Source organism: Rattus norvegicus, chromosome Y (genome assembly GCF_036323735.1).
Source record: "Rattus norvegicus strain BN/NHsdMcwi chromosome Y, GRCr8, whole genome shotgun sequence".
In the NCBI taxonomy this organism is placed as follows: domain Eukaryota; kingdom Metazoa; phylum Chordata; class Mammalia; order Rodentia; family Muridae; genus Rattus; species Rattus norvegicus.
In genome coordinates, this window is record NC_086040.1 from 35,905,223 (window position 1) to 35,931,190 (window position 25,968).

The 25,968-nt window shown below is 38.0% G+C and overlaps 1 long non-coding RNA gene across 1 annotated transcript in view; it reads left to right on the plus strand.

Moving 5' to 3' along the window:
- The window catches only part of LOC134484279 (uncharacterized), a 76,087-nt gene that overhangs the window by 14,669 nt on the left and 35,450 nt on the right, over positions 1-25,968 (plus strand). The window lies entirely within an intron of this gene.

Sequence of the window (25,968 nt, forward strand, 5' to 3'; positions counted from 1 at the left end):
TGTTGTGTCTGCAACTGCCTCTCAGATATTCCTTCAGTACCTCTAGGGTTTACTAATTGGCCTCTAATTCAGAGTAAACAGCCTTTTGGGAGGGAGAACAAAGAGGATGAAAAGATCTGATATGGGAAGAAAAAAGGAAGCTGGCCTTCTGTCTTGGTATAAAAAAAAAAAGAAAAGAAATAAGTGGTCCTTGGAACAGCTCAGTGAGTACTTGGTAGGGATTTAGTGGGATTGAGAAAGAGACTGCCTTGATCTGAGCCTCCCACCTATGGCAATCAGGAGTTGGGAGCCTCTCAGAAGCATCTGGACTTGCCTGTTTTTATTGTTCCTGGAAGTCAGAGAGTTTATATCATTAATTTCTTTATTCAATAGGCCAAGTGTTGTGAAGGGCACAGTTGTTTTCCTGACAGCTCATGGCCTTTACTCTTTTTGACAAGAAGAAAAAAGTCCTAAGGAAAAAGGTAGAGACAGATATAGTGTCTCTAGCTCAGAATAAACACCTCCATGTTTGCATATCTATAGTGCAGTCTGAGAAGCAGCAATGCTATTAGGTGACACATCATCATCTCAGTCTTCCCACTAATATTTCCACTGACCACCACTTTACTTTTCTGAGTCAATAGGTATGATTAGCTGTCAGTTTTTTCTTCTTTTATTTCTTTCATTTTTTTATGTTTTAGAAATTTTATTGCTTTTTTTAACTTGATATTTCTATATTTACATTTAATGTTATTTCATTTCCCATTTTCCTACCCAAAAGTTTCCTACCCGTATCCTTCCCCTTTCTTCTCTAACCCCCACCCCCAACTGTGCCTTCACATTCCCTTGAACTTGGAGACAAACCTAGAGAGGACCAATAGCTTCGGCTTCCATTCATGATGAACAAGGTCATCCTCTGCCACATGCAGTTTGATCCATAGTTCTGTCTGTGTACATTCACTGAATGTTGGTCTAGTATCAGAAAGCTCTGGTTCATTGACATTGTTGTTCTTACGGGATTTTAAGCTCCTTCACCTCTTGTAATCCTTTCTCAAAATCTGCCAGCAAGAAGTCTGTTTCAGTTCACTGGTTTGCTCTAGCATTAACTTCTGTAGGTGACATTATCTACCTGTGTCTCTCAGGAAATATCTATGTCCAGTTGCTGGCAGATTGCACTTTTTAGCGACATCAATCTTATCTAGTTTTGGAGGATATATACATATACATATATCCTCTTTTAGGTGGCTCCAAGAACTATGTGGTTGGGTGGAGGCAACATGGATTCTGAGCAACTAGGTCAAGAATATAGAGTTCAGAAACGACAGTGCCAAATAAACTCCCTCCTGTTCTTATGAACCAATTGAAGTTGAGGTTTCACTTGCTCTCAAGCCATTCTTCTTTCTGCCCATCCTCCAGTATCTTATGTTTGGCCTTCAGAGAAATAATGGTAAAATGTATGACCCTCAAGTCTAGCAATGGGAACACAAAAAGGTAGATCGTGTAGTACCGATATTAAAAAGTACTAGAAACTGAATTCCATAGTTGTTTTGTCCTTTGCTTTTTTGAAAATTAAATTGGACACAGAAGTTTTGAGTACACATACAGGAATATTAATAAAGTATCTTATCATTGAATGTACAATGAGAAAGTGAAATACAATATTCATTCAGTTAAGGTCTGTAGGCAAAATTCTGGCCTTTGGGAAATGGAGAAATCCTGGGATATGAACTGTGTATCACAGGAATGAACCTGGGAAACAAAAATTATCTAGAAGTATCTCCTCCACTCTATATTCCTAATTCGTTTCAAGCCATGCTAAGCCTCTGACTAACTTTGTCCATTCAGAATATATAACCTCTAATGAAGCAAAGAGAAATCTCTAGCTTTAAAGAGATGGAGTATGTAAAGGTTTCCACTGTTAGGAGAAACTCCTGGAAATTGCACTCCAAATCTGTTCAATGAAAGGAAAGCTGTTTAGCAGGTAGGCCATGGCAGTTCTCAGTGACATCATCATTAGGACTCCCAGAAAAATCTCTTGTATCCTGGAGAGACCTCGCTTCTTCTGTGATGTCACCATTGTTGTACTGACTGCAACTGCCTATCAGATATTGCTTCAGTACCTTTGGGTCTTCAAATTGGCATCTAATGCATTGTAAATAGCCATTTGGGAGGGCAAACATAGAGGATGAAGTGATCAGACATGGGGTGTAGAAGGTGACCTTCTGTCTAGGTATAAAAAGAAGAAACACGTGGTCAATGGGAAAGATCCTTGAGTCTTGGGTAGGTGTTGAGTAGGTTCACTGAAGAGATAGCCTTGATCTGAGCTTTCCACATATGGGAATCAGGAGCTGGGATACCCTCAGAAGCATCTGGACTTCCCTGCTTGTTATTTTTCTTGGTAGTCAGTTAGTTTATATAATTCATTTCTTTATCCCCAAAGCCAGGTTTTGGGAAGGGCACTCTAGTTTTTCCTGAGAGCTCATAGCATTTATCCTTTTGTCAAAAAGGAAAAGGTCCTAACAGAAAAGGTAAGGCAAGTATTTTGTCTTCTGCACAGAGTAAATTCCTCCATGCATTGTATTCTAATAATGCAGTTTGTGTCTGGCACTAATAGCTGGAAGGGAGAAGTGCTTCTAGATGAGACTTCATCATATAAGTCTTTCAACTAGTAATACTCTGACTATCATTCCCTGACAGTGACCCCTTAAAATTCTGAGTCAATAGGTGTGAATAGCTGGAAGATTTCTTTTCTTTCATGTCTTTCATTTTTTTTTAAATTTTTAACTAATTTTATTGCTTTTTTAATTGGATATATCTAAATTTTCATTTAAAATATTTCCATTCCCAGTTTTCTGACTGAAAGATCCCTTACCGGTCCTCCTACACTTCTCTTATAACCACCCTTACTGCCGCTGGATATTCCCTTGAACTGGGAGTCAAAGCTAGGCAGAACCACGGGTTCTCCTTCCATTATCACCCAACAAGGCCATCCTCTGCAACATATGCAGTAAGAGCCATAGGATTATTCATGTTCATTCTTTAAATATTGGTCTACTACCAGAAAGCTCTGTTTCATTGGCATTGTTGTTCTTATGGGTTTGAAAGCACCTTCAACTCTTCTAATCCTTTTTCAAAATCTACCAACAAGAAGTTCGTTTTCAGTTCACTGGTTTGCCACTAGGGTTCATTTTGTGGTTCTCCCTGCAGTTTTCTGTGTTTGATGTTAATTCAACTGCCTCAAAGTCAGGTGCATAGTCCTGTACTCAGAACTCAGGTTACTTCACAAGAACTACCTCCCCATTGAATGTGTAAAGTATAAGTGAGTGGCAGGAACAGGACAGAAGGAGGGTTAATTTGTGAGGAGAAGGAAGAATGGTCAGTAGAGATGTTTGAAGGAAGAGGAGGACACTAGAGGAAAAAAGAGGATTGTAAGATGACAGAGTGAGAAGCCATGGCAGGTGAATTTAAGATTCTGCTCTGTGTATTTACAAGTCGTTTTTAATATTCATAAGGGATGGTTAGTACCCTACGTGGTGTGTTTAAGTGGGCAATTATATCTAATCAACTAAATCAAAGATTATTGTGCTGTGTGTTTTTTATGTGAGGGTTTGAGTATGGGAGAGTGTGTGACGGCATGAAACACTGTGTAGCTGAGGAGTGGGAAGGTGTTTATGCCAAGATATCTAGCAGAGAATTTCAGACACTTCGGTGCCAGAGTTAGCAGGATAAAACAAATATTTACTTTTTATTTTTATAGTTTTACAAGAATACAGTCACTTCCGTATATAATATGCTCTAGCTGTGTTTCTGAGGAAAAAATCTATATTTGTTTCCTGGCAGAAAGCACTTCTTAGATTCATCAATCTTATCAGGTTTTGGTGATATATATGTAGGTGGCTCCTTCTGCTGCTTGGGTAGGGGGAATTTTCATATGGATTCTGTGTAACTAAGTCAAGAATGTAGAATCCACAAAGGACAATGCCAAATAGATTCCCTCCTGTTCTTATGAACCTATTGAATTTGAGGTTTCACTGGACCTCAAGCCATTCCTCTCACAGTCCTTCCTCTTCTATCTTATTATTCCTCAAGAAAATATCATGGTAAAACATCCACAACCCTCTAGTCTGGCCATGGGAAAACAGTGAGGTAGATAATAAAGAACAGATATCAAATGGGACTAGAGAACCTAATTCTATAGTCCATGTTGGCCTTCGCTTTACTGATATCTGGTAATTTTGGGATAAAATAAGGACTTGGGAGTTGATCATTTCAAGTAGCTACACAATATTTACACTGTTATACTCATTCTATAACTGGGCCACCTTTCTTGCCAAAATCTTTGCAGAAAATGGAATTGGAAAACAATTTTTGAGTACACATTCAGCAATATTTATTAAGTCCCATATCGATAAATGTACATTAAGAAAGTGAAATACAATAATCATTCAATTGAAGGTCTGTAGGGAAAATACTGGCCTTTGGGAAATAGAGAAAACCTACAAAATTGTACTGTATTTCAAAGATTGTACCTGGGAATAAAGTTAATAGCCAGAAGAATCTCCTCCACTCCATGTTACAAAATCTTTTCTACCCATTCCAAGCCCTTGACTAACTTTTTCCATTCAGAGCATGTATCCACTAATAAAGCAAAGAGAAGTGTCTAGCTTTAGAGAGATGGAGTACATAAAGATTTCCACTGAATCTCAGGAGACATAACAGGAAAGGGCACCCTCAAATCTGATCAATGTAAGGAAAGCTGTTTAGCAGGTAGGCCATGGCAGTTCTCAGAGACATCATCATTAGGCCCTGCCTGAAAAATCTCTTGTAACCTGGAGAGCTTTATCTTCTTCTTTGATGTCTCTAGTGTTGTCAAGTCTGCATCTGCCTCTCAGGTATTCCTTCAGTACCTCTAGGGTTTAGTAATTGGCATCTAATTCAAAGTAAACAGCCATCTGGGAGTTAGAACAAAGAGGATGAAGAGATCAGAAATGGGGAGAAGAAAGCTGCCCTTCTGTCTTGTTCAAAAAAAAAAAGGAAGAAATATGTGTGCTTGGGAAAGCCCAGTGATGCCACGGTAGGTTTTGAGTGGTATTGCTTAACAGATAGCATCTATCTGAGCCTCCCACATATGGGAATCAGGAACTGGGGTCCTCTCAGAAGCATCCGGACTTCTCTGTTCTTATGGTTCCTGGAATTCAGAGAGTTTATATCATTCATTTCTTTATTGGAAAAGCCAAGTGATGGGAAGGGCACTGTTGTTTTCCTGAGAGCAAATGACCTTTATTCTTTTTCACAAGAAGAAAAAGGACCTAAGGAAGAAAGGAAGGAAAAGTATTGTGTCTCTTGCTCAGAGTAAACTCCTCCATGCTCCTGTTTCTTATATTTTGCCTTAAGAAAGAATCATGATAACACATCTACAGCCTTCAAGTCTGGCCATGGGAACACAGTAAGGTAGATCGTGTAGTACCGATATCAAATATGACTAGAGAACAGAAATGTATAGTCCATGTGGACATTTGCTTTATTGTTGTCTGGTACTCTTTGGATAAAATAAGGATTTGGGACTTTATCATTTGAAATAGGTACACAGTATTTGCACTGTTATACTCACTCTATAGCTGGGTCCACATCATTGCCAAAATCATTGCAGAAAATGGCATAGTAAAACAGGATTTTTGAGTACACATTCAGGAATATTTATAAAGTCCCCTATCAAGGAATGTACAAATGATAAGTGAAATACAATATTCAATCACCTAAAGGTCTGTAGGGAATATACTGGGCTATACAAGGCAGAGAAAACTAGAAAATTGAACAGTATATCACAGGAATGGACCTGGAATTAAGTCCTCCTCTCCAAGTTCCCAGATCATTTCTACCAATACCAGGACCCTGACTAACTTTCTCCATTCAGAGCATGTAACCACTATGGAAGAAAAGAGAAGTCTCTAGCTTTATAGAGATGGAGTAATAAAGTTTTCCCCTGTGTCACAGGAGACATACCTGGAAACGGCACTCTCGAAACTGCTCAATGTAAAGAAAGCTGTTTAGAGGTAGGCCATGGAAATTCTCAGTTACATCATCATTAGGCCCTCCATGAAAAAATCTCTTGTATCCTGGAGATCCCTAGTTTCTCCTGTAATATCATGTTGTCATGTCTGCAATGCCTCTCATATATTCCTTCAGTACCTATAGGATTTAGTAATTGGCCTCTAGTTCAGAGCAAACAGCATTTTGGGAGTGAGAACAAAGAGTATGAAAAGCTCAGAGATGGGGAGAAAGAATATGGCCTTCTGTCTTGGTATAAGAAAAAGGAAGAAATATGTCGACCCTGGGAAATCTCACTGAGTCTTTGGTAGGAGTTGAGTAGGTACGTTGAAGAGATACAACTGATCTGATCCTTCCACACATGGGTTCAGGAGCTTAGAACCTGTCAACACTAACTGGACTTCCCTGCTTCTAGTGATTCCTTGAACTCAGAGAGTTTATATCATTAATATATTTATCACAAAAGCCAGGTGTTGAGTAGGGCACTGTTCTTTTCCTTAGAGCTCATGCCTTTTATATTTTTGCCCAAAAGAAAAGGGTCCTAAGGAAGAAGTGAAAGAAAATTATTGTGTCCTCAGCTCAGAGTAAACTCCTTAATTATTGGATTACCTATGGTGCAGTTTGTGTCTGATACTGGTATTTGGGAGTTAGACATGTTTATAGTACATCATATCAGTCTTTCCACTAGGATTACTCTGACTGCCATTGCCTGATTGTGACCCTTTAGATTTCTCATTCAATATGTATGATTAGAAGGCAGTTTTCTTATCTTTAACTTATTTAATATTTATTATTTTTAGCAAGATTTTTTTGCTTTTTTAATTTGATTTTCCATATTTACATTTCAAATATGTTTGCCTTTCCCAGTTTCCTGTCCATAAGATCCCTAACCAGTCCCCCTACCCTTCTTGTATAATCCCTCTTATTGCTCTTTGAAATTCCCTTGAATTGGTAATAAAACCTAGTTTAGACCAAGGGCATCTCCTTCCATTGGTGCACAACAAAACCATTCTCCGCTACATATGAAGTGGGAGCCATAGTTCTATCCATGTACAATATTTGAATATTTGTATACAACCAGAAAACTCTGGTTCGATGGCATGGTTTTCCTTATAGGATTAAAAGGCCCTTCAGCTGTTGTAACCCTTCACAAAATCTACCAACAACAAATGCGTTTTCAGTTTACTGGTTTGCCACTAACATTCACTTCTGTATTTGACATGCTCTAACTGTGTCTCTCAGGAAAGACCTATATCTGTTTCTTCTAATCATGCAATTCTAAGATTCATCCATCTTATCTATTTTGGTGGCTAATATATCTATCTATATCTATATCTATATCCATATCTATAATCTGTATATCTATATATCTATATATCTATATATCCATATATCTATATAACTATTATCTATATATCTATATCTGTATATCTGTTTATCTATATCTGTATATCTGTTTATCTATATATCTATATATCTACATATCATCTATATATACAAATATATATCTATATCATCTATATACACACATTTATATGTATACACACACACACACACACACACACACACACATATATATATATATATATATATATATATATATGTAAATTATAGCTACGAAGTTAGATGGAATTTTAACATGGATTCTGGGATACAAGATCAAGAAAGTAGAATCCACAAATGACAGTTCTATATAGACTCTCTCCTGTTCTTATGAACCTAATGAAGCTGAGGTTTCACTGGACCACACTCTATTCCTCATCCTGCACATCCTCCTGAATCTTATGTTTGGCCTGAAGAAAGGATCAGGGTAAAACATCAAAAACCTTCAAGTCTTGTCATGGGAACATAGTAAGGTAGATAATGCAGAACTGATATCAAATGGGACAAGGGAACCAAATTCTATAGTCCATGCTTTCCTTTGCTTTAATGATGTCTGGTAATTTTTGGATAAAATAAGTTTTTGGGAGTTTATCATTTGAAGAAGGTACACAGTATTTACACTCTTATACTCACTCTCTAGCTGTGCCCCCTTTGTTGACAAAGTCATTGCCAATATTGAATTGGAAAACAGAATTTTTGAGTACACATTCAGGAATATGTATAACGTCCCCTCTCAAGGAATGTAGACAAAATAGTTAATACAATATTTATTCAATTGAATGTCTGTAGGGAAAATACTTGCTTTGGAGATACAGAGAAAACCTAGGAAATTGAAGTGTATGTCACAGGAATGGACCTGGGAATAAAATTATTATCCAGAAGAATCTCCTCCACTCCATGTTCCTAGATCTTTTCTTCCAATGCCAAGCCCCTAACTAACTTTCTCCATTCAGAGAATGTAACCCCTAATGAAACAATTGAAGTACTTAGCATTGGAGAGATGTAGTATGTAAAGGTTTCCACTGTGTCACAGGAGACAGTCATGGAAAAGACACCCTCGAAATTGGTCAATGTAAGGAAAGCTGTTTAACAGGTAGGCAATGGAAGTTCTCACTGACATCATCACTGGGTCCTGCCTGAAATATTCTTGTATCCTGGAGAGCCCTAACTGGTTCTGTGATGTTTCTAGCATTGTCCTGACAGCAACTGTCTCTCGGATATTCCTTCAGTACCTCTAGGGTTTACTAATTGGCCTCTAATTTAGAGTAAACAGCCATTTGGGAGGGAGAAGAAAGAGGGTAAAGAAAACAGAGATGGGGAGAAGGAAGCTGGCCTTATGTCTTGGCATAAAAGAAAAGAAAAACTATGTGGTTCTTGTGAAAACACCCTGGGATGATGGCTTTAGTTCTTTTGTTCTATGGGTTAACCAAGCTCATGGAGAAGTTGCTGAACATCCTAAAGACCTTTGGGCAGATGATAAATATTCTAGATACCCCTTTTTAGATTTTGATGGTCCTGGGGATTCTATTGCTGATGGTAAATGTTTCCCAGGAAGAGTCATAGAACCAGATTGATTTTTTTGATGCTTTAGAGATCATGGAATTTTTCTGATATACTTGGGCTAATGGCACAAGGTCTAAATGATTTTTTTTCGATGTGGACTTTCCATCATTCCTTTGGAAATATAAAAAGTGTTATTGTATTTTGGAGTATAATTTTCACAATGACAAATTACTTTGAGGACGGAGAACACTTTCTGGAACCCTAGAGAGGGGTGAAGAAATTCCCTGAAACCCTAGGGCAGATTGGTGAACATGCCTTTTTGGTATAAGGCGGAGGTACTTGAGCATCCTGGGACAATATGGTATATCCAGCATGCCCTTGTAAGGATTGGCAGATTTCCACAATTCCTTCATCATTTTTGGAAAATTTCAAGACCCTTTGGACAGATGGAGAACGGGTGGGACTCACGTGAGGAATATTCTAGCTTTTGGTGTCTCTTTGGCAGCAGAAGATGGCAAAGGATCCCTTTTGGCAGAAGGGGTAATGTTGAAACTGTCTTCCTTAGAGGAGAAATTTCTCAAGAGTCCATCAGAAGGTTCAAATCTTAACCCTTTGTTTCTAGAAACTGGATGCCTGTGGTCCATTTTGGTAGAGGGAGAATGTTGACTATTTCTCCCCAGAGTGGACATGTGAAATAAATCTACTTGGGTAGATGGAGATAGTTGTAAAGCATGGTTTTCAGATGCAGTAGATCCTAAGACATCCTTCTCAGATGAGGAAGGTCTTAATGTACTGTGTATATGTTTAGAAATGCTGACTGTGATATCAGAATGGGGGGGTAGGTATTAGAACTACCTCAGAAGATGTGACCTCTCCTAGAGCATCATGGACATATGTGAGAGGGCTGAGAGCCTCATGATCAGATAAGGATGTTTCTAGATATTTTTGTGTAATTGAGGAAGTTCCAAAAAAATTTCTTCTGCTGGAGAAGTGGAAATAGAGTTCTGTGTAGAAGTGGCAGATTCCAAAGCCTGACTGGTAGGCAAAACAGGGTCCAAGGCCCCTTCAGAATATAAGGTAAAATCCAAAGTCTTTGATGTACTTTGCAGATGTTTTGGGCCCGATTTTGGGTATAAAAAAGGACTGGCAACCATTTGTTCATATTTGGAAGAGTGCGTAGCATCTTCTGTATTTGGGGAAGATGGCCTGATCTTGAGGAGATAAGGAAGTTCAAATAGTCCCCTGTGAAACCTGCAGAGGTCATATGCATTCTTTTGCACAAATGGAAAACAAGGAATCAATTTCCTCAGATATCAAGGATGCTACAGCCACTAGTGTTTGCATTTCATGTTCCACCACTCCTGGTTCACATACAGTTGGATCCATAATGTTCTCTACAGATGGAATATGTCCAAGAAAATCTTTTGTATATGTGTCACATCAACCAGCCGTTTCTAAGATGTGGCTGTGGGTAGAATTCCTTTAGTATATGTTTCTTGTCCCACCGTCTCTTAATGAGATAGAGTACTACTCAGAGAATCCTGCTTAGTTTTGGAAAATTCTAGCTTCTCTGATGTATATGTGAAAATTTTGGAGCCTCTCCTTTTGGACAGAATGACCTAGAGTCCCCTGTGGAGAAAGGGGATATTTACTCTTCTCCATACATTGTGTAAATATGGAGTCTGAGGTAATGTCTGTCTTTTTCTCTGAGCTGTGTTCCCTGTAGTGCAAAATGCTGGGTCCTCATTCCATATCCAGTTTGCTAATTTATGTCTTTTTAGGGGGCAATTGTGTTCTTTGATGTTTAGAGATATTTAGGAATAGTGATGGTTGCTTTCTGTTTTTTTCATAATTTGAAGTTAGTTTATGTTTGTGTGCTTCTCTTCTCTGTTTTGTTGAGAAAAGTTTAATTTCTTTCTTTATCTATGGTTTTACTTTGCCACAATGTGTTGGACTTAGCCATTTATTATCCTTTGTAGGACTGGATATGTGGAACGATACTGTGTAAATTTGGTTTTGTCATGGAATATCGTGAAGCCCGTTAAGCTCCTCTGCTTCTCCAGCCCTTCCCTCAGCTCTCCAGTGGAACTCACTGAGCTCCATCCAATGTTTGGCCGTGCATCTGTGCAGCTGTTTCAGTCGGCTGCTCCATTGTGCCTTCCAGAGGAAAATAATACTACCCTCCTGTCTGCAAACACAAGAAAGGACCATTAATAATGTCAGGGTTTGCCGTCTGCCCATAGGATAAGTCTCACATCCGGCCACTTATCCTTTGACCATTCCCTCATTTCCTCTTCCATCTCTGTCCCTGTGTTTCTTATAGAGGGGGCAATTTCTGGGTCAAAATTTTGGGGGTGGTTTGTGTCCTTAACCTTCCACCATAGGTCCTCCGTGGCTACGGAAAGTGACCATTTCAGTATCTGTATCCCCATTGCTACGAGTCTCAGCTAAAGTCACCCTCAACGATGCCAGGGTAGCCTCACCCATCCCAGATTGCAGGCAAATCATAGAGATAGCACCAACCCTGGACAGTCACTGATTTCAGTTTATTCTCTTGGCTCTCTGTCCCTTTTGCACGCCTCTCCCAAGAAATGATTCTCAAACCCCATATCCCTTCCCATCCCCTCAGCCACCCAATCCTTTCCTTCCATCTGCCTCCTCTCATTATTTTATTCCTCCTTCTGAGTGAAATCAAAGCATTTTTCTTGGATCTTTCTTCATGTTTAGCCTCTTTGGTTCTGTAGATCGCAGCGTGTGAATTCTGTACTTTATGGCTAATACCCTCTTTTAATCACTTAAATTTAATCATGTACATGTTATTTTGGGTCTCAGTTACCTCATTCAGAACAATACTTTCCCATTCCATCTACTTGACCGCATCTTCACAATGTCCTTATTTTTCATAGCTGCGTAGTATTCCATAGTGTAAATGAACCACATATTCTGTAGCCATTCTTTCATTGAGGGGCATCTCGGTTATTTCTATTTTCTACTCATTATGAAGAATGAAGCTAGGAACATGATGGAGCACGTGTCTTTGCGGTATGGCAGATGTCTTTTCAGACATAAGGCCAGGAGTAGTACAGCTAGGTCTATAGGAAGAATATTCCTCGTTCTTTCAGAATCCACTGAATAGATATGCAATGTCATTATTCAGTTTTGATCTTCCCCGGCAAACGGTATTTGTATCCTTATATTTATCAGCTTCCTCAAAGGAGGATGCCTCTAACTAGACCTCTATCATGTATTAAGGAGATCACATATGAACCTTCTGTCTATTTTAATTGTTCAGTAAATGCTAGAGCCTATGACAGGGAGCCAGAGAGGAAATTTGATAATGGAGGGTGGAGGATGGGGTTAGGTAGAGAGTCAGAATAGGGTAAGAGAGGTATAGTATTATTACTATATAATAATTTAATATACTAACATAATATATAAATATTAATTATATTGAATCATGATATTAATATTTAATAATTCAATATATTAATGTACTATATCTTTATTTATTATTTATTATAATAATATAATTCAATATATTAATATACTAGAGTAATATTTATTATATATTAGCATAACTTTGATATATAACAATTTAAAATGTTAATATAGTATATTAATATTACTTATATTATTATAATGTTAGTATATAATAATTTAATATATTAATTTATTATATAATATTATATATATATGTATATACACACACACACATATAAATATACTGCATGCTATGCAACATCCACAAAGTTAACTCCAAGTGAGCTCGCATGTTAATGGAAAATCCTGAGGGTAGAATATTTTTTTTTCAGTTTTGTTTGCTTATATGGTGGATCACTTTGATGGTTTTTCCTTATTGATCCACTCCCGCAACCTCAAGAGGAAGCCTACATGATGGCACTGAATGGCGGTTTTGATATGCCCTTGGATATTATTTTGGAACATTTTACCTAGTAATTTTTCCACCAATGTTCGTAAGGGAAATTCGTCTGAAATTCTTCCTTGTTGAGTCGTTTGTGATTTAAGTGTCAGGGTGACAGTGGTGACATGGAATCAGTTTGGCTATTTTCCTCCTGTTTCTGTTTTTTGGAGTAGGTTGAGAATTCTTTGAAAATCTGGTACGAGTCTGTACTCAAACAATCTGGGGCTGTTTCAGTGGGGAAACTTAATTACTGTTTGTGTCTCTTTAGTTGTTATAGAGCTATTTACATAGTTTATCCTACCTGAATTTACCTATGATCAGTGTAATCAGTCTACACAATCATTCACTTTGTTCAGAGCTTCTAATTTTTGAGACAGCAGGTATTTGAAGTGAGACCTAAAGATTCTGTGACTTTCATCAGTGTCCATTGATACGGCTCCCTGGTTCAATTCTGTTTTTGTTATTTGGATGATTTCTCTTAACCTATTAGATTATCTGTCTGTGTGTTTGTCTGTCAGGTTGATGTTCCAAGGAACCAACTCTTGTTTATTTTTTTTTTTTTTGATCTTTGTATTCTCTTTGTTTCTGATGGATCACTTTCACCCCGAGTCTGATCATTTCTTGCTGTCTCCTCCTTTAATATGTATTTGCTTCTTTTTATTTTAGAGATTTAGGGTGTGCTGTGAAGTTGCTAGTGTGTGGTCTCTCTGGTTTCTTTATGAAAGTGCCCAGTGCTGAATATGCAAGTTCCTCTTAGCACTACTTTCCTTATGTCCCTTAAGTTTGAAGAAGCTGTGCCTTCATTTTCATTAAATTCTAGGAACCCTTTTTGTTTTTCATGTCTTCTCGGAACTGGTTGTTTTTCAGTTGCGAGCTATTTAATTTCAATGAGTTCATACACTTTTTCTTATTGTTGAAGTCCAGTTTTAATCCGTGGTGATCTGAAAAGATCCAATGGTTAGCACAGTCTTTCTGTATCTGATCTGGCTTGTTTAGTGTGGGAGAACATGGTCAGTTTATGATAAGGTTCCATGAGGTACTGAAAAGAAAGAGTGTACTTTTGTGTTCGAGTAAACTATTCTGTAGATATCATTGAGGTCAATCTAATTGAACCCCGTATTAGTTACATCATTTATATTTTTTTAGTTTCTGTCTCAATGGCCTGTCCTTGGTGAGAGTGGGACATTGATGTTCCCCACTATTAATATTTGAGGTTCGATGTGATATTTAAGCTTCAGGAATATTTCTCTCACCAATGTTGCTGCTTTTGTCTTTGACACATAGACATCCAGAACTGAGATGACATTTTGGTGGCTTTTTCTTCTGAAGCATATGAATTGTCCTTCCCCATCTCTTTTGATTACTTTTGGTTGAAATTCTGATTTGCCGGATGTTAGAATGGCTACACCATCTTGTTTCTTGTGTCCATTTGCTTGGAAAACTTTGCCGATCCCTTAGTCTGAGGTTGTGTCTATCTCGGTTGCTAGATTGTGTTTCTTGAGTGCAAAAGAAGGATGGATCCTGTTTTTAAATCAACTGTATTAGCCTGTGTCCTTTTACTGCTGAGTAGAGGCCATTAATGCTTAAAGGTATTAATGAGAAGTGATATTTAGTTCATGCTATTTTGATGTTACAGGAGCAGTGCTTTTTCTTTGCTTGCATGTTTTTTGGTTTTTGTTTTTTCGATTGGGATGTTTGAGTGTTTTTGTGAGTATTAGATCTGTTCTGTAGGGTGCATGATTTTTTTTGTTTGCATGTTTTTGTTTTTTGGTTTTTTTTTTGGAGAGCTGTAAGAGTATGCGTGAGAATATGAGATCCCTTCTGTAGGTTATGCTATGTAATTATTAATATCTAGTGGGAGGCAGGGACGGTTCAATTTCTTAAAATCCATCAATATAATCTACTATATAATGAGACTGAAAGAAAAAATCACATAATAATCTCATTAGGTGCTGAAAAAGCTTGCAAAAATATTCCAACCCCCCTTCATGTTAAAAGCATCAGAGAGATCAGTGATACCAGTCCTATGCAGAAACATAGTAGAAGCAATGGACAGCAAGCCAGCACACAACATCAACCTAAATGGAAAGAAACATAAAGAAATTCCATTAAAGTTAAGGACAATGTAAGGATGCCCACACTTCCTACTCAGTATAGTATTTGAAATTCTATCCAGGTTAAAAGCATGGTTCAAATTTGGTTCTGAAATGGAGTATGGCCAAGGCCTGTGAAGGAGGAATGGCGCACAGCTTTAGAACTCCTGGAGTATGGCCCACTCTTCCGCCAATCCCGTTGGACCTTGGAGAGTCAGGAACCCAACGAGGACTTCATGCAGAGGGTCACTCGGTTTTTGCACTAATATCTCTCTTAATCTAAGAAGTGCATGAAAATCCTCATGGAGCTTCACACCACTCAGAGGGCAGCGCCATTGGTATTTGCAATAACAGTGGTCAAGATCTTTTAGGATTTGCCTCTGGGGCAGATCAGTGCTTCCATCATTTCCCGAGGAAATGTAGAATGGTCAGCGATGACCGCCAACCTTAAAACACATTTGGAAAAGTAAATTGCTTGTGAAGCTGACTAAGATGTTGTCCCTACTGACTCTGAGGTAATAAAAAATTTATGTAACAGTTTGAGGTTTGGAAAGGCTGGGACCTTTTAAGGTCAGGGATCAAGAACAATGGCGGCACAGGCTAATGGTGTGACTGTCACAAAGGCTGAACTGTTGATGACTGATTTCTGTCCCAGGTTTAGCCTCAGTTCCTGATAGGTTTTAATAAGGATTGCCAATCACAGATGTGCATTCTGATCATTTAAAGCAGATATGACATTTTTATACAGATATTTAGATTTCTGTTTTTTTTAAAGATTCTTGAGTACTGTTAAAGATAAATAATACAATATTTAAACATTTCTCTGTAAATTGAAATTGATTACTTATGATGTTACCCTGGCCTTGGGAGGAATTTGATTTCTTTAGGTGTACTATGTAATATTTGTTCTAATACAGCATTGGGTACCATTTTTTCAGCACTATGCAAGAAAATAAAACTAGAACACGATCACATTTGTGTAATATAATATTCAATAAATTAATGGTCTATACGGAAAATACTGCCTGTCGGGAAAAAGAGAAAACATAGAAAATTGAACTGTATGTCACAGGAATGAACCTCGGAATAAAAATATTATCTAGAAGAATCTCCTATACTTTATTTTCCTAAATCATTTCTACCCATGCCAAGCCCCTGACCAACTTTCTCCATTCAGAGTAAGTAACCACTATTGAAGACAAGAGAAGTCTCTAGATTTAGAGAGATATAGTATGTAAAGGCTTCCACTGTGTCACAAAAGACTCACCTGGAAAAGGCACTCTCAAAATTGGTCAATGAAAGCAAAGCTGTTCAGCAGGTAGGATGTGGAGGTTCTCAGTGACACCATCATTAGTCCCTCCCTGAAAAATCTCTTGTAACCTTGAGAGCTCTAGCTCCTTCTGTGAGGTCATTAAGTGTTGTTGTGACAGCACTTGCTTCTTAGATATTCCTTCAGTACCTCTAGGGCTTACTAATTGGCCTTTAATTCAGAGTGAACAGCCATTTTTGAGGGAGAAAAGGAGGATGAAGAGATCAGAGGTGGAAAGAAGGAAGATGCCCTTCTGTCTTGGTGTTAAAAAAGGAAGAAATACGTGGTCCATTGGAGAGCTAAATTAGTCCTGGGTAGGTTTTTAGTTGGTTCCCTGAAGAGACAGCCTTGATCTGAGTCTTCCACATATGGGAATCAGGAGATGAGAGCCTCTCAGAAGCATCTGGACTTCCCTGTTCTTATGGTTCCTGGAAGTCAGAGTGTTTATATCATTCATTTCTTTATTCCACAAGCCAATATTGGGAAGGGCACAGTTGTTTCCTGAGAGCTCATGACTTTTATTCTTTTTGTCATGAAGATAAAGGTCCTGAGGAAGAAGGGATGAACAAGTATTGTATTTTCAGCTCAGAGTAAACTCCTTCAGGCTTTGGATCCCTATAGTGCTGTTTGTGTCTGACACTGATATCTGGGATAGAGAAGTGCTTCTAGTTGAGATTTCATCATCTCAGTCTTTCAGTAGTATGACTCTAACTACCATTTCCTTACAGTGACCCTTTACATTTCTGAGTCAATAGGTGAGATAAGCTAGCAGTTTCTTTTCTTTTATTTCTTCCATTTTTTTCATTTTTTAGCAAATTTTATTGCTTATTTAATTGGATATTTCTATATTAACATTTCAAATGTTATTTTCTTTCACAGTTTCCTGTCAATAAGACCCCTAACTGGTCCCACTACCCTTCTTCTATAACCTCCCTTACTGCACCTTGACATTCTTTGAACTGGGAGTCAAACCTGGGAAGGACAAAGTTCTTCTCCTTCCATTGGTGCACAATAGGGCCATCCTCTGTAACATATGATATTGGAGCCATAGTTCTGTCCATGCACAGAATATTGGTTTAGTACCAGATCTCTGTTTCTTTGGAATTGCTTTTAGTATGGAGTTGAAAGCCCCTTCAATTTCTTTGGAGCCATGTCCTTGCCGTCCTCCAATGTTTATGTTATTATTATGGTTAGAATTAAGTATGACTATTTTCATGGAAAATCCCCACCCAGCTGCAGAATACTAAGACACATCTGTTGGTCAAGAAAAATAATAATATTTCAAAGTTGTCCTGCTGACTAATAATATGACAAACCTGTGACATTTCTGATATTATGTCAACATCAGCTGACTCCCTGACCACACCAATACTGTACCTTTGGCCTGAGTAAATGTTTCTTACTTCTCCCCTCCCTCTGTTACCCCAGTTATGGTATAAATTCATCCTTGGAGGAAAATAAAATATTTGCCTTGATCAGACTCCTATCTTAACGTCCTTCTTTGCGACCCTTGTCCCCAATTCTATTCCAGGCACCCTCAGACCTCTCACTTACAAATGGCTACCAATGTGCAGCTCTTTGAAGATGTTCTTGAGGAGAACGTCTATCACTGTGAATAGGCTGGTCTGTCTTTTTGTTTGTGGAAGCCTTCGTTCCCCCTTGGAGCTTTTGCTCCCACCCCCGTCCCATCCCAGAGCTTTTGCTGAGTGATGGAACAAGCATTCTACAGTCATCTTTTGTGACATGTCTCAGGGAGTCACTCAGGACACAAATAGGGTTAAAATTTTTAAAAAAAATCTTAGATTTTCTAAAAATATTTGTCCATAGTTCCCCCAGGAGGGAACAACTGATTCAAAAGATAGTACAGAGTTAGTGATTGTTTGATGGATGGGCTAACCCTTTTACTGAAGTCTACCCCCTGTAATGAATAAATGTTGTGTGGTTTATGGGTACAAGGTTGGCTCTACTTGTATGGATGAGCAACCTCACGTACGTGGATTTAAAACCTTATACCCTCATGTTACTGCAGTGTTCACTTTGTCAATCTGTGCTATGTGATTGTGCTCCAGAAGTGGTCCACTATGGGGTCTTACAACATTTTGGACCATCACAGGGAACTCTGTTCCCTCCAGACCACAATTGGCGAAGAGATCAGAGGTAAGCTCAAGCAAATCTGTGTTTTGTGTTCTGTGTTACTTTCTGTTTTGTCTCTGTGTCATGTCTGGTTTTTGTTTCATGTTGACTTGTGTTGTCTGCCTCTGATGGCTGAAGTGTTTGAGTCACCACTGGAGAGGATTGAGAGTCCACTTGGTAGTCGCTATTGGTCCTGTTAGGGGCTTACGGCTGTGACAGGATGACTTGCTAGTTTTCACAGGCCATAGGCCCTAGAGGGTGCTCTAGGAGGAGAAAGGAATCTAGAGGACCCTCTAGAAACCCATTGCAATGCCCTTGAAGCCCTCCATTGTGTAGATGTTATTATTATTGTTAGAATTAACAATAGGTTCATGTTAACCTAGTTAACAATTAACTAGGTTCATGAAAAATCCCCAGCCAGCTGAAGAAAACTAATACAAATCTGGTGGTCAAGAAAAATAATAATATGATAATGTTGTCCTGCTGATTAATAATACAACAAACCTGTGAACTTTCTGACGTCCTTTCAACATCAGTTCCATAACCAAATGAATCCTGTGTTCTTGCCCTGCGTAAATGTTTCCTACTTCCCCCTCCCTCTGTAACCCCTGTGATGTTATAAATTCAGCCTTGGAGAAAAATAAAATAGATGCCTTTTTCAGGCTCTTGTCTTGGCATCCTTCTTGCGTCCTTTGTCCCACATTCTCTTCCAGGTACCTTCAGAACCCTCACTTACACACCATTTGTAATCCTTTCTCAAAATCTCAACAGATCAGTTGTCAGTAAACTAGTTTGCCACTAGCATTAACTTCTGTATTTGATAAGTTTAGCTGTGTCTCCCAGGAAAGATCTATATCCGGTACCTGGAAGCATGTACTTCATTCATCAATCATATCTAGTTTTGGTGATATATATATATATATATATATATATATATATATATATATATATATATAGTGTCTCCTACAGCAATGAGGTTAAGTAGAATTTTAGCATGGATTCTGAGCAAGTAGTTCAAGAATGTAGAATCCACAAATGACAATGCCAAATAAACTCCATCCTGTTCTTATGAACATATTGAAGTTGAGGTTTAACTGTACCTCAAGCCATTCCTCTCCCTGACCATCCAAATGAATCTTATGTTTTGTCTGAAGAAAGAACCATGATAAAATATCCAAAAACCTCAAGTCTGGCCCTGGGAAAACCAAAGGTAGATTTATAGAACTTATATCTATTGGGACTACAGATCTGCTTTCTAAAGTCCATGTTGTCCTTTGCTTTACAGATGTCTCATAATTTTTGGATTAAATATGCATTTAGAGTTCATTATTTGAAGTAGGCACACAATATTTTCACTGTTCTGTTCACTCTATAGCTGTACCCCCTTTGTTGCCAATATCTGGGAGTAAGAGGTGCTTCTAATTGAGACTTCACCATCTCACTATTTCCAATATTATTTCTGTGACTACCATTCCCTGACATTGACACATCAGATTTCTCAGTCAACAGCTGTGTTTAGCTGGCAGTTTTCTTTTCATTTATTTCTTATTTTTTTATTTTTTTACAAATTTTATTTGTTTTTTTAATGTATATTTCAATATTCGCCTTTATAATATTATTTCCTTTAAGAGTTTCCTCCCATAAGATCACTAACTGGTCCCTCTCCACTTCTTCTATAACTCCCTTACTGTCCCTTCTAATTCTCTTTAACTGTGAATCAAACCAAGGGAGGATCAAGTGGTTCTTCTTCCATTGGTGCCCAACAAGGCCGTTTTCTGCTACATATGCAGTTGGAGACATAGGTCTGTTCACGTTTAGTCTTTCAATATTAGTCCCATACCAGAAAACTTTGATTCATTAGCAATGTTGTTCTTATGGTGTTGAAAGTCCCCTCAGCTCTTGTTAGCCTTTCTCAAAATCTACCAACAAGAGGTCCATTTTCATTTCACAGATTTGCCAATAGCATACACTTTTGCATTTGATATGCTCTAGCTGTGTCTCTCACAACATAGCTATATCCGTTTTCTGGCAGAATGCACTTCTTAGCTTCATCAATTATAATTGGTGACAGATATATATATATATATATATATATATATATATATATATATATATATATATATACACACTTTTGGTGCCTACAGCTTTTTGGTTAGGTGGAATGTTAACATGGATTCTGTGCAACTAGGTCAAGAATGTAGACTTTACAATGACAATATTAAATAGACTCTCTCCTGTACTTGAAGTTCAGGTTTCACTGTTCCTCAAGCTTTCTTAACCCTGCCCATCCTCCTGTTTCTTATATTTGGCTTTAAGAAAGAATCATGGTAAAATATCTAAAACCTTCAAGTCTGGCCATGGGAACACAGGAAGGTAGATAGTGTGGTACAGATATCAAATGTGACTAGAGGTCTGAATTTATAGTCAATATGGTCCTTTGTTTTATTGATGTCTGGTAATTTTTGGATAAAATAAGGAATTGTGTGTTGATCATTAGAATTATGTACGAATATTTCCACTGCTATATTGACTCAATAGCCAGGCCAAGTTTGTTGCCGAATTCATTGCAAAAAAAAAAAGGGGGAATTGGAAAAATGAAATTTTGAGTACACATGCAGGAATATATATAATGTCCCCTGTCAATGAATGTACAATCAGATAATGCAAAACAATGTTCACTCAATTAAAGGTCTGTAGGGAAAATACTGGCACATGGAAAACTGAGGAAACCTAGGGAATAGAACTGAATGTCACAGGATTGGACCGGGGAATAAAATTGTTCGCCAGAAGAATCTCCTTCACTCCTTGTTCCTATTACTTTTCTAACCTTGCCAAGCCCCTGACGAACTTCTCCATTCAGAGCATGTAACCACTAATTAAGCAGAGAGAAGTCCCTAGCTTAGAGAGATGTAGCATGTAAAGGTTTCCACTATGTCACAGGAAACACTCCAGGAAAGGGCATCTCCAAATCTGGTCAATGTAAGGAAATCTGTTCAGCAGGTAGGCCATGGCAGTTCTCAGTAACATCATCATTAGGCCCTCCCTGAAAAATCTCTTGTAACCTGGAGAGCCCTAGCTTCTTCTGTGATGTCACAAGTGCTATTGTGACTGCAACTGCCTCTCAGATATTCCTTCAGTACCTCTACGGTTTACGAATTGGCCTCAAATTCAGAGTAAACAGCCATTTGAGAAGGAGAACAAAGAGAATGAAGAGATAAGAGATGGGCAAAGGAAGCTGGCCTTCTGTCTTGTATAAAGAAAGGAAGGAAGATGTGGTTTATGGGATAGCTCAGTGAGACATGGGTAGGCATTGAGTGGGATAACTGAAGAGAAAGCCTTTATCTGACCCTTCCACATATGGGAATATGGAGCAGGGAGCCTCTCAGAAGCATCTGGACTTCCCTTGTTGTTATTTTTCTTGAAAGTCAGATAGTTTATATCATTAATTTCCATATCCCAAAAGCCAAGTGTTGGAAAGGGCAAAGTTGTTTTTCTGAGAGCTCATGGCCTTTGTCCTTTTGGGCCAGGAGGAAAAGTTCCTTAGGAAGAAGGGAAAGACAAGAATTGTGTCCTGAGCTCAGAGTAAACTCTTTCATGCTTTGGATTTCTATAGTGCAGTTTGTGTCTGTCACTGATATCTGGAAGAGACAAGTGCTTCTACCTGAGATTTCGTCATCTCAGTCTTTCCACTAGTATTACTCTACCATTCCCTGACAACGACACTTTAGGTTTCTGAATGAATAGTTCTAATTAGCTGGCAGATTCTCTTCTTTTATTTCTTTCATTTTTTATCATTTTTTAACAAATTATATTGCTCTTTTAATTGGATATTTATATATTTACATTTAAAATATTATTTCTTTTCCCTATTTCTTGCCCATAAGATCCCTAATCGGTCCCACTCTCCTTCTTCTATAGGCTCACTTACTGCGCCTTCACATTCCCGTTAACTGGGATCAAAACTAGGGAGGACCGAGGGCCTCTCTTTCCATTGGGACCCAAACAGGTCATCCTCTGCTACAGATGCAATTGAGTCCGAGGTCTACCCATGTATAGTCTTTGAATATTGGTTTAGTATATATATATAATTTGTTGGTTCCTACAGCTGTGACATTATGTGGAATTTTAATTTGGATTCTGAGCAACTAGGTCAAGAATGTAGAATCCACAAATGACAATGTCAAATAGACTCCCTCCTGTTCTTTTGAACCTATGGAAGATGAGGTTTCACTGCTCCTCTAGCCGTTCTTCTCCCTGCTCATCCTCCATTATCTTATGTTTGGCCTTAACAAAGAATCATGGTAAAATATCCAACCCTCAAGTCCTGCACAGGAACACATTAAGGTTGCTATTGTAGTACTGATAATAAATGGGAATAGAGAACTGAATTCTATAGTCCATGTGATCCTTTGCAGTATTGATGTCTAGTAATCTTTGGATAAATTAAGGATTTGGGAGTTTATCATTTGAAGTAGGTACACAATGTTTACACTGTTATACTCACTCTAGAGCTGGGCCCACTTTGTTGCCAAAACCATTGCAGAAAATGGAATTGGAGAACTGAATTTTTGAGTACACATTGAGGAATATTTATAAAGTCCCCAATCAAGGATTGTACAATAAAAAAGTGAAATACATATTCATTCAATTAAAGGTCTGTATGCAAAATAATGGCCTTTGGGAAACAAAGAAAACCTAGAAATTTGAACTGTATGTCACAGTAATAAAACTGGGAATAAAAATATTATCTGGAAGAATCTCCTCCACTCCATGTTCCTAAATCATTTCTACCCATGCCAAGCCCCTGACTAACATTCTTCATTCAGAGCATGTAACCACTAATAAAGCACAGAGAAGTCTCTAGCTTTAGGGAGATTTAGTAAATGAAGGTTTCCACTGTGTACCAGGAGTCACTCCTGGAAAGGGCACCTTGAATCTGGTCAGGAAATTGTTCAGCAGGTAGGCCATGGCAGCTTTCAGTGACATCAGCATTAGTCCCTCCCTGAATAATCTCTTGTATCCTGCCTCTCAGATATCCTTTCCTTACGTCTAGGATTAGTATAGTGGCCTCTACTTCAGAGTAAACAGCCTTTGGGAAGGAGAACAAAGATGATGAAGAGATCAGAGATGGGGAAAAGGAACCTGGCCTTCTGTCTTGTTATTAAAAAAAGGAAGAAATACGTGGCCCATGGGAAAGCTCAGTGAGTCCTGTGTAGGAGTTGAGTGGAATCGCTGAAGAGATAGCCTAGACCTGAGCCTTCCACATATGGGAATAAAGAGATTGTAGCCTCTCAGAAGCATCTTGACATCCCTGGTTTTTATGGTTCCTGGAAGTCAGAGAGTTTATATTATTACTTTCTTTATTCCAAAAGACAGGTTTTCATCTTGGCACATTTGATTTCCTGACAGCTCATGGCTTTTACTCTTTTTGCCCAGAAGAAAAACCTCCTAAGGAAGAAGAGACAGACAAGTATTGTGTCCTCAGCTCAGAGTAAACTCCTCCGTGCTTTGGATACCTATTGTGCAGTTTGTGTCTGACACTGATATCTGGGAGAGAGAAGTGCTTCTAATTCAGACTTCATCATCTCAATATTTCGACTAGTATTACTCTGACTGCCATTCCCTGACAGTGACCCATTTGATTTCTGAGTCCATAGATGTGATTAGCTGGAAGTTCTCTTTTCTTTTATTTCTTTCATTTTTTTTAATATTTTAACAAAATACATTGCTTTTTTATTTGGATATTTCTATATTTACATTTCAAATGTTATTTCCTTTCCCACTTTTCTGTCCATAAGATCCCTAACTGGTCTGCCTTACTGTCCCTTGGACTAACAGTCAAACCTAGAGAGGACTAAGGGCTTCTCATTCCAATAGTGCCCAAAAAGGCCATCCTCTGCAACATAAGCATTTGGAACCATAGGTTTGTCCACGAATAGTCTTTGATTATTCTTTTAGATCCAGAACATACTAGTTCATTGACATTGTTGTTCTTATGTGGTTGAACTCAGCATCAGCTCTTATAATTCTTTCTCAAAATCTACATAACTCTGGTGTCAGAAAAGTAATAAGACTGTAGTGTTCCTTCTATTTCTAGTTTGTGGAAGAGTTTGGAGAATATTGGTATTAGGTGTTCTATGAAGGTCTGAGAGAATTCTGTACTAAACCTTCCTCATCCTGGGATCTCTTGGTTAGGAGACATTTAATGACTGCTTCTACTACTTTACAAGTAAAGGGAGTATTTAGATGGTTTATCTGATCGTGATTCAAGATACTTTGGTATCTTGTATCTGTCTAGAAAATTATCCATTTGATCCTTGCTTTCCTGTTTTGTTAAGTATATGCTTTTATAGTAGGATCTGATAATTTTTTGAGCTTCCTCATTTTCTATGGTTATATCTCTATTTCAATTCTGATTTTGTTATTTTTAATTTGAATACAAAGGATTTACCTATCTTCTGGATTTTTCAAAGAACCAGCTCCTGGTTTTGTTGATTCTCTACATAATTCCTTTTGTTTCTACTTGGTTGATTTCAGTACGGAGTTTGATTATTTCCTGCTGTCTAGTACTCTTGGTGTATTTGGATTTTTATTGGTTCTGAGATTTCAGGTGTTCGGACAAACTGCGAGTGTATCATAGCTCCTGTTTCTTTGTGGAGGCTCTCAGAGCTATGAGTTTTCCTCTTAGCATTGCTTTTCTGTGTTCCCAATTTATGCATTCATTTTCATTAAATTCTAGAAAGTCTTTAATTTTTTTCTTTATTTCTTCCTTGAACAAGTTCTCATCAAGTAAATCATTCTTATTCTACCATGTATATGTGGGACTTTGGTTGTTCTTGTTGTTATTGAAGACCATTCTTAGTGATTTCATAGTTTGCATGGAATTAATTCAATCTTCTTGCATCTTTTGAGGCCTTTTTTGTGATGGATCATATTATCAGTTTTGTAGAAGGTACCATGTAGGACTGAGAAGAAAGTGTCAGGAGCCATATCAGGACAAGCTCATAACTAACAGGTGATCATCCTCAGATGGACAGCCTTGGATTATTTTATAATCCACAACTGGTTTGCCCTTATTAAGCAATTCTGTAAGAGATTCATTTTTGGAAAGTTTCCTTCTATTGAAATGCTATTCGTGTTATTATTATTAGACATATATAGCAATCATTGAGTAAGAGCACACCCCTTTGGAGCAGATCTCTGCAGGCCTACGAAGTTGCACTGTCCCGTAGTGATGCTATTCATACAAATAGATGAATTCTTTAGTCTTAATAATGATCCTACAATAATTCCTAAAATTATATGAATGGTTATTAAGCTCTTATATAGTGGAACTCCTACAAGTCTCTTTCTAATAGTCAGAATTCCAGTGACAACTCCAGTCTCCCAGGTGTCACCAGTTAATTATTCTGAGACAGTAAACAGACTTTCTCCTACTCAGAACACAATTCAAGAAGTTGCAAAAACAGTTATCAAGTGTCATAAACGATTTGTTACAGGTGCAAGGACAGGGGATAAGATATTGACTGTGTTTATCTGTAAATAACTTCACTAACAACTATGGTTTTAGACATTCAGTGAACCTGTAGAGCTGACAC